Source organism: Brassica oleracea, chromosome C8 (assembly GCF_000695525.1).
Source record: "Brassica oleracea var. oleracea cultivar TO1000 chromosome C8, BOL, whole genome shotgun sequence".
Classification (NCBI taxonomy): Eukaryota; Viridiplantae; Streptophyta; class Magnoliopsida; order Brassicales; family Brassicaceae; genus Brassica; species Brassica oleracea.
Genome location: NC_027755.1, coordinates 3,727,422 through 3,738,001, shown reverse-complemented (window position 1 = coordinate 3,738,001; position 10,580 = coordinate 3,727,422).

The window sequence follows — 10,580 nt, the reverse complement described above, 5'->3', positions numbered from 1 at the left end:
AGAGCACCAGCTGTGGAAAACAACAACTTTGAGATCAAGTCAAGCTTGATAAACATGATCCAGAGCAACAAGTATCATGGTCTTGCCTTGGAGGATCCACTAGACCACTTGGATAACTATGATAAGCTGTGTGGAACAACAAAGATCAATGATGTCTCTGAAGATGCATTCAAGCTAAGGTTGTTTTCATTCTCTTTGGGAGACAAATCTCACACATGGGAGAAGAGCCTTTCAAGAGATTCAATCACCACATGGGATGAGTGCAAGAAAGCCTTCATCACCAAGTACTTCTCAACTTCAAGAACTGCTAAGCTAAGGAATGAAATCTCTGGATTTCATCAAAGGAATCTTGAAGGCTTTGGAGAAGCATGAGAAAGGTTCAACAACTACATCTCTCAATGTCCTCATCATGGCTTCAATATGGAGAGTTTGCTTAGTACTTTCTACAGAGGTGTTTTGCCCAAGTTTATGAGCCAGCTTGACACTGCTAGCAATGGTTTCTTCTTGGGGAGAAGTGAAGCAGATGCTTTGGAGCTTGTAGAGAATATGGCTAAGAGTGATTCTGTTTACAGTGATGAGCATGATAGAAGAAACAGAGGCGGTGGAGGTGATGATACAAACACCAAGAGAGAGTTAAAGGCTCTACAAGACAAGATAGATATGCTTCTCTTAGATAAAGCTAAACAAGAGAAGGTGAACTTTGTTGGTGAGCAGAAACAAGAAGGGGTTGTTGTGCTATATGAAGTTGATGGTCTAGAAGGTCAAGAAGAGCTTTGTTTTGTGAATGCTAATGGGACTTGGTACAAGAAGGAGCATAACTTTCAGTACAACAACTACCAACAAAAGCCCTTCTACAACAACCAACAAGGTGGTTACCAAGCTAGACAAAACTACACTTAAGGCTTCCCCTCCAAAGGAAATCAGTCTACACAAGGTCAAGCCAGATCTTCTACTTCTGCTCCACAAGAGAGTAGCACTGATGCAATGTTGAAACAGATCTTGGAGTCCCAAACTAGAAGTGAGAAGCACATTGGATATGAACCGAAGAACCTTCACACCAAAGTTGATGGAAGCTACAATGACCTTAACAACAAGTTCCTACAACTCTCCTCTCACTTCAAGGCTTTAGAGAATCAGTTTGCCTCTATGCCTTCAACCTCCAAGAGCCCAATGGGATCTCTACCAGGAAAATCAGAGCAGAATCCCAAAGAGTATTGCAATGTTATCATCTCTACTACTTCTGAGATTAAGTTGAGTGATCATGAAAAAGAGAAATATCAGATCGAAAGACTCATGTATGGAACAGAAGTTGTTGCCAAGGCTGAAGCACAGATTGTGGAAAGGGTTAAGATACAAACTGTAAAGAAGGTTGAGGGAAAGGTTTTGCAACCAGTTAGACACAAGGCTGAGAAACCGGTTATTGGGAAAGCTGTCACGCAATTGAAAGAGGTTCAGCTAGAAGAAGCTCATGTGGTTGAGCAATCACCTTATGACAAGCTCCCATTTCCACAAAGGTTCCTCTCTAAATCTCAAAAGAAGGTGATCTCCAAGTTCAGAAAAGACATGGGAGATGTAGGAGTCAAGCTTCCACATATATCGAATATGCATGATGCTCATGTCCAAATGATGCTCATCAAGGACATTCTAGCTCACAAAGAAGAAGTAGGAGAGCTCCTAAACATCTCTACTATGCAGCTTTATTTAAACAGTCACTTATTATTTTCTTTATGTAACTGTATTTAATTATATTTAAACATGATAATATCGTAACCTCGCCTTAATTCCTATATTTTCGGATCCATAGTTCCCAGTTACACTAATTGAAATCCACGGTTATGAAAATAAATGACAGTATATGTCCGACTAAATATAAACGTGATATCTCATTTGTATTGTTTTGTGATCAATGTTTACAATACCAAACACATTGATCTTTGCGTGAAGTTAGCTCTTGGTATGGTCAGAGAAAGGTGAAGATAGACGGATGGATTCATGTCGTAATCTAGGTTTATGGTTCTCGCCGGTGGTGTAATGGGTAAATCAAACGGAAAAAATCAGAAGCGACTGAATTATTGGAGAAGACAACCTCCTTGGTTGTGTTACAATCAGAGTCGTCCACGTGTCTTTAATCATGAAGCTTCAAGAGTTTTGTCCATGTGGAGAATAAAATAGTACTATATATACAAAATAATTTTCACTTTTATTCTCGCCCTTAATATTACTAAATAAAATAAATACTATTTTCACCAACTATCACAGTATAATTTTAGATTATAATTAACTTTGATATATTTCATAAAAAATCATTATCACACTACAACAACATAACTTACATATCAGGTCAAGAAGTTAGAATTTATTGGAGTAGACGTTAATTTATTCTAATTCTGAAAGTTTTACACATACATTAAATTTATCAATTAACAAAACACATAATGTTAAAATGGAGTTTAACGAGTTAAGTGGACTTTTAATAGAAACTAGATTTTGACTGGTATTTTTTTGTTTTTGTTTTTGTTTTTTTGTGAAATTTAATTTTTATATTTGTATTTTTTTTGTTATTATTTTGTGTTTAATATTAATTTAATTGATAGAATAGATACATAGATTTGGTAAAAATAAATTTAATTTTATATTTGTGTATAAATTCAAAATTGAATTATTTTTATCAAATTTATGTATATATTATATTCTATCAAATTAAATTAATATTAAACACAAATTTGATTACAAAAAAAAATATAAAAATTAAAAATTTCAAGAAAATTTTAAACAAAAAATACATCCGTCCTTTCAAAAGGCGGGTCAAAATCTAGTATAACTTTAAAAACTGATGTGTCAAGGTTGGAAAGACTCCCTAGTGTTATTAGATCAAGATTATTGGTTAGAAACCATGACGGTTTCTAAAAGAAAAAAAAAGAAATTGATAATTATATATGTTTACTTATATTTAACATTTTAAAAAACCAATTGAAATGTTGATGGACTGAATATGTCTCTGGAGGTTTTAAACTGATTGTTAAAAGTTTTGCGGTAAGAATTTTTCTCTATTCTCTTTTCCATTTTAATTAATTTTCTTTTCAAATGATCATAATTCTCCCTTTATACTGTCAATGGAACTACTTTGCTGATTTATTATGATCTTACAATTATGATATGGGAAAGATTACATAGACGATTCGACAACCGAAAATACTATTTGCCTTATGAAGATTTACGCCTAACTGCATCACCTGAACCATCACACGAAGATCCACGCCTGACCAGATTTACTTACATCATGTTGAAGATCCCTTGTAAGCTTTTTCTTCTGTAGTCTACATAATTGTTTAAAAAATCGCTATCTCCGGGACTTGAAACCTGGATTTCCTGTAATCTGCAATAAATTGCATAGTCTAGGATTCGAACCTCAGACCTAGGTGTAAAAGCCTTTAAACCCTAACCAGTAGGCTACGATGCTTCCACATGGAACTACTATTATAGTGTTGATTCAGAGAGATCTAAACTATTCTCTAAACTATAACAATGCTCTAAAATTTTACAATTCTAAGAACATAGGCTCAAAAAATTCTTTTTATATAAATAATTGGTAAGGATATTTTATGTTATGGTAAATTTAGTGTTAACTAAACATCTATAATCTATTGTATCTACAAAATATACGATTGCTACCTATAGCATTAAATCACACGACCACACATTTAGACAATATTGATGTATCTCTAACTGCAGAAACATGCAATTAAAAATGTTGATGAATCTCTAAAAACACATGTTATATACCTAACACAATAATCATACTTTTTGTTGCTGACAATAGATCGAACATTGAAATCAGGCAATTCAATAATGGAAAATTACATGATCAAAATAGAATATAGACTAGGACCAATTTAAATGATATGCGCCAATTATAATATGTCAGTTAAACTAGATTGGAACATTTTGGATAAGATCGCCTTTGTATTTGGAATCGCTTTCTTTCAATACTGAATTATCAGATTCTAGGTTATGACGGGTAATTATGAGAATAATATAGAGTAAATAGAAAAATGAAAATAAGAAAAAGGTAAAAAATGTAAAAAGACAAAAGAGAAATAGTACCCAGCGTTGATATACTTTTCTTGTGAATCCAAGAGTATAGTTTAGCAATGTCTGGAGTAAAAATAAGAGAATGATAGTTTACATGATTGATAAACTTTCAGCTGAATTCAGAGTAAAATAGTTTTACTCCAAAATATTTACTCTAAATTGACTATACACCTTTAATATTATGTCTACTATTTCCATAATAAAAAATATTGTGATGATATTAACTAAATAATACATGAAAGTTCATACATATCGTCATGTTTTACCATATTATTTATGTGGATAAAGATGCATTAATTATTATTGTATAAATGTGTAAGCATGTGATGATTTATAGTAAGTGACAATATGTATAAAATTGTAATATTTGTTTGGCTAAATTGAATTTATGTTTAATCTAGGGCAAATCTCCAAAATAGCACATTTCTAAGTTTATATCACAAAAATAGCACTCAAAAACTAAAATGACCAAAATAGCACATTTCTAAGTTTATCCTTTGAAAATTTTAATTTTTTTTATTTTTCAAAATTTGAAATCTTATCCCCAAAACCTCATTTCTCAACTCTAAACCCTAAACCCTAAACTTTAAACCCTAAACCCTAAACTCTAAACCCTAAACCCTAAACCCTAAATCCTAAACCCCACCCTTTAACCCTAAACCCTAAGTTTGTGACTTTTGATAAAACATTAAGTGCTATTTTTGGGACTTTTAACCTTTAGTGCTAGTTTGTGAACATAAACTTGATTTAGTGCTATTTTTGTCTTTTTCTCTTTAATCTACGTATTAAAGATGCTAATGAATAGATAAACTATTTTTTCTTTGTGTAATATATTTGCATATATTTTGTTTTTTAGTAATTCTGCGTCCGGAGTATATGAATGAGTTCTGAGTGGTTGAAACTATCTTTAAGTATCTTGATATCTTCTAGTTAACTTGCAAAAGCTGGTCATTCTTCTTGTTCCGAAACTATCTTCACTAATTGAGAACAATCTGTTGCAAACGTGACATGATATTGTCTTAAGTTCCTCATACATTCGATTTTCCAAATGAGCGCTTCAACTTCTGAATGAAGTGGTGATAAACTTGCCTTTATATTTCTTGTCCCCATTAAACCCTCAAAACCAGCAGGAGTATTGTACCAGCCTTATTCTGAGTGAATATCATTTTTCTTCCATGATCCATTTGTAGAACACCATCTTCCCATCTTCCTGGTATGTGAGGTAGCGTTGTTTCCTCCTGCTCTCTCGTTTGTGTAACTCTCTGAGTGATCGATGTTTGGGCCTCCCTCCAAATCAACGATTATGTATCTGCCAATTTTAATGTCTCTCTTGAGTCAATATCTATATTACTAAAACCCTTGTTGTTCCTGATCTTCCAAATATATCATAAAACCCATGTAAATTGGTGATCATCCATTTGCGGAGATACCATCCAGTACAGATCCATGTTTGTGAAACGCGATTGAGTACGAAAATTGTCAGGATTTGATGGAATCCTTGATAAAGCTCAGACTTGAACTGCCGGTGGGCATTCAAAGAACACATGATTTATGGACTCTTCAGACACTCCACATCTTGCACAAATTGTATCCCCTTGAATCCCTCTTGCTCGCAATTTTTTTGTCACCGAAATACATCATGATAAAATATGCCACAAAAAGTGCTTTATCTTTGGAAAACATCTTATTTTCCAAGAGAAAGCCTTAAGAGGGTTAACATTTGGTCCGTATAACTGCAATGGTACTTCTCTGTCCAGGTAAACCCGTTTTATCTGATAACCTGATTTCACTATATTCCTACCGTTATTGGTGAAGTGCCATCCATCTCGGTCAACCATGTGATACCTATTCAACGGGATACTTTCTATAATTTGTGCATCCTTTTCATCTACCATAGATCTAATAGCCTGAGAATTCCATGTCAGTGAAGTAGCATTGATGAATGAAGCCACTATAAGATCAGGAGAAAAGTTACTAAGGTGTTGATTTTTGTTTGCTAGTCTCGGGCGAGTGGTTGGGAGCCAAGGATCATTCCATACTGAAATAGAGGATCTTGATCCCACCCTTTTGATTAGTCCTTTGTTGACCATAAATCAAGCGGATATAATGCTAAGACATCCCTAGGACGGTGAATATGATCGGATCGGTTCCAGGAGTGATGCATTCCTGAAATACCTACCTTTAAAGACTCGTGAAAATAAAATTTGAGGTTTCTCAATCAAATGCCATAATTGTTTTTCCAACATAGCCGTATTAAAATCAGTAAGGTCTTTGAAACCCAAACCTCTCTCTTCCTTGGGTTGACATAAGTTATCCCATGATTTCCAATGAAGTCCTCTTGCATTTTCCTCTGAACTCTACCAAAATTGTGCCACTGTGCTCGTGAGTTTCTTTGTTACTGTCTTGGGTAGACGATAGCATGACATAACATGGTTTATTTTTTAGTAATTCAAAATACAAAATATGTAAAACATATGAAATATAGATAATAGAAAGGGGAATTAGAAATATAAAAAGGAATCATAAACAGGAAAATAATTGAGCTATGATAAATAAATAAAATTACGAAAAGAAGAAAAAGATATGTAAAAAAGCTAATATTCAAAAAATCGCCAGACGATAATTAGATGTGTTGTAGAGGACTAACGACTGCACATGTTATTTGGGATCTATATGTTAATAAATTATTGATTTATGTTTATATATTTTACATTTAAATTAGATATTTTAGTTTTAAATTTTAACTATAAATTATTTTGATGAATTATATAAGTTACATATACCAAAACTAAACTAGACGAATTTGTAGATCTGTACTAATATTATTGTGTGCTTCAACAGATTTAAATCAATTTATACCAATTTTAATCAATTTAATTTAAACCTATTTGAGCTATATTATTCTAATTTTTAAAAATTGTTTCGGATGGCAGATTTGTTGTCAAAGCAGACGTCTTGACGCAATTAAACTAATTTTTAAAAGTTCAAAACAAAAAAACTAAACCAATTTTTTGAACATTGGAAAAAAATAACTGTAAAAATAATCATTGAATGGCTTCGAACTGACTGACTACATTTCTTTACGGGAATTTTTTATTCTTTCAGTAAAAATAATATATTAAAATAATCATTGAATCGCTTCGAACTGACTGACTACGTCTCTTTACGGGAAGAATTTTTTTGTATTTATACGAGTAACAAAGATGTTGGGAAGAAGACTTGTTCCGAATAGGCTAACTCGTTAATTTTTCTTTAATCCCTTGATGTCTGTGTATTGAACGAGTGTTAGCCGTTATGTTCTTACAATCAATACTATTAAATTAGGAACATGTCCAATTGATAATAGTTGTGTCCAATTATTATTCCTTCTATTTTTATCAAAAAAATAAAAATTAAAAAACTATTATTCCTTCTATTTAAAAGTCTTTTTATTATTATCTTTATTATTTAAACACTAACTGCTGTTAATCTTATATATTTCTTACCTTTTAGCGAATATTAATAGTAATCTCCTCCATTAGTTCTTATATTCTCGGGAGTCGGGATTCATAACTCCAAAACATAAAAAAAGGTTCTTTCGTGCTTTAATTTGTTTTCTGTTTCAATCTTGAAAGATCATCATATGATCAAAGACAATATGTTTACATCAATTGTTGGACAGTTGTATATTTGTTTGCTTGACCTATATGGATCCATTATAAAAAAAGAGAGTACAATTGCTGCATTAATAAAGCCTAACCTAAAATAAATATAAACTCACTTTCAATGGTATTTGTTAACTTAATAATATATAGTTATAATAAATATTTGTTATTCTCGTGATATACAATTACCCAACAGCCCATGAGTAAAAATCAATATAAAAAATATAACTTAATAATATATAATTTTCAAAATTAAATCAAATTTTACACCAATAAAATAAAAATCAATTAAGCTAAATAATATATAACGAGAACTGTTTTAAAAGAAACTTAAATTAAGTAATATCTATTCTATTAAACATAAATTAAGTAATATCCATTCTATTAAATACACATATATATATATATATATATTAAACAGAATATACTAAAATTAGTTTTTCAAAGATTTTTTAAAAAATTTGCTCGGTTTTCGGTGCGGGTTGGATTTCATATTGGTTTTCGGGTATAACACTTTAAGAACTATTCGAATATATAAGCCATGTCTAATAAAGTATGAGATTTTGATTTTCGGGTCGATTCCGAATCGGGTTTTTTAGGCATAGATATTTTTGACTAATTATATTAGGTAACTACTAAGAAATATAATGGCTTAAGTACTGTACAAGCCATTACCCGAATAAAAATCCTCCTCCTTCCAAAATCCATCCGTGAAATACCATATACCAACTCTATTTTCAGAGACTTGATGTTGTTTCAAGATCCATTCGTGAAAATATTGATCATATAAATAAAATAATGATGAAATACATAAACTATTTTTAACGCATAATATACAAATAAAAATTTAAAACAAAACCCAATTATCACTTTGAACTGCATATCATAGATATGATCATTATGAAAAATAATTGTAAAGAATAATTATGTAATTTATTAAATTTAATGATATAGTTTGTAAGTTTTCATTTATATGTAATGTTTACTAGAATATAAGTTTTTTTTATTAATTTTTATAATATTTTAATTCTATAATTAATAGTTACAGTAAAAGGATTTATGTTTTTAATTAATTTTTGTTAATAATAGCCGTTCGATATAACATTTTATTTTGGAGATAAAAACCTCCAAACTTTTTTTTGAAGTTTGTCAAACCTTCAACATGGTTGATTTTGAGGATTTATTTTGTGCGCAAAATGTTACAATTACCTTAAAAAGTTGAGTTAGTATTAAGAATTTCATCAATAAAACTTTAAAATTATTTATATATTTTTATGTCCCGATGTTCCTTCAGATATATGTTTAAACTAGTTGATCTCCCGCATCTTGTGCGGAATAATATATATATATATATATATCTAACAATTTTTAATTATAATATAATTTTTATTAAAAATATTAAATTAGATATAATTTTAAATTAATATTATAAATACAAAACTTTTATATTCATATTGGTAATCAATGTATTAAATTATGTTCTTTTCTTTCGTAGTTTTATTTATGGGATGTGGATTTTGATTGAAATCTTTTTTTCTATAGTGACAATCAAATTACGAAACTTAGATTTGAAATTAAACATTTATCGTATTTGGACTGAAAAGAGATCCAGTTGCACTGAAACAGTTATAAGCAATTACAGCCCATAAAACGTCAACATAATAACAATAGCCTAGAGGTGTTTAATCTGATAAAAACAAATCATTTAAAAATGAATCGATACGAAATAGAGAAAATAATTTGAATTTTACCGTATAAAGCGAATAGATGTTATTTTTAAGAAACCGCAATATATGGATATAGTTCAGTATATTAACCGTTTTCCAACCGAGGAAACCGATTAATTAAAATATTAATATACTTATATATAAATTTTATAATAATCTTTATTGTGGATCAATATTTTCAATAAGAATAAGAGAAAATGACTATAATATTAGTCATTAAATCATAAACTAAATATAAGATAAACATAATTATGATATTCTAGGTAGATATTGTTAATAACAATTGTTAATATATATTTATTAATTAAATGTTCTAAATATCATGATAACTATATATTAGATATTTTTTTTAAAAAAATATAAGTATATATATCGGTAGAATAAGTTAATATTTATTAATTATCATAAATATCATGATAAATATATATATATTAACATAAAATTTTAAATAATAATAATTAATTAAACTAATGATTTATCCTAGAAAATATTTCAAATAAGAAAATTTACTAAAATTATGGAAAAGATCACAAGTAAACTAATGATTTATCCTAGAAAAGATGACAAATAAAAAATTCACTAAAATTATGGAAAAAGTGACGAGTAAGCAAATTCGCTCTAATATATTTTTTTAAAAATATAAGTATATATATCGGTAGAATAAGCTAATATTTATTAATTATCATAAATATCATGATAAATACATATATTAACATAAAATTTTAAATAATAATAATTAATTAAACTAATGATTTATTCTGGAAAATATTTCAAATAAGAAAATTCACTAAAATTATGGAAAAGATGACAAGTAAACTAATGATTTATCCTAGAAAATACGACAAATGAAAAAATTCAATAAAATTATGAAAAAAAATGACAAATAATCAAATTCACTTCTCAAATAATAATAATAATAATATAGATAAGTGTATTTAGTTTATATGATGTTTTTTATGTGTGCTGCTAGATGTTTTATATATTGTGAGAGTTATATATGCTGTGTACCAAATGCAAATACAGCGTTTTAATGTCAAAACCCAATTTTAACCATTAAAGCGTTTTTGGTTAGAGAGAAGATAAAATAAGAACCAAACAAACATGCACAGAAAAGAAA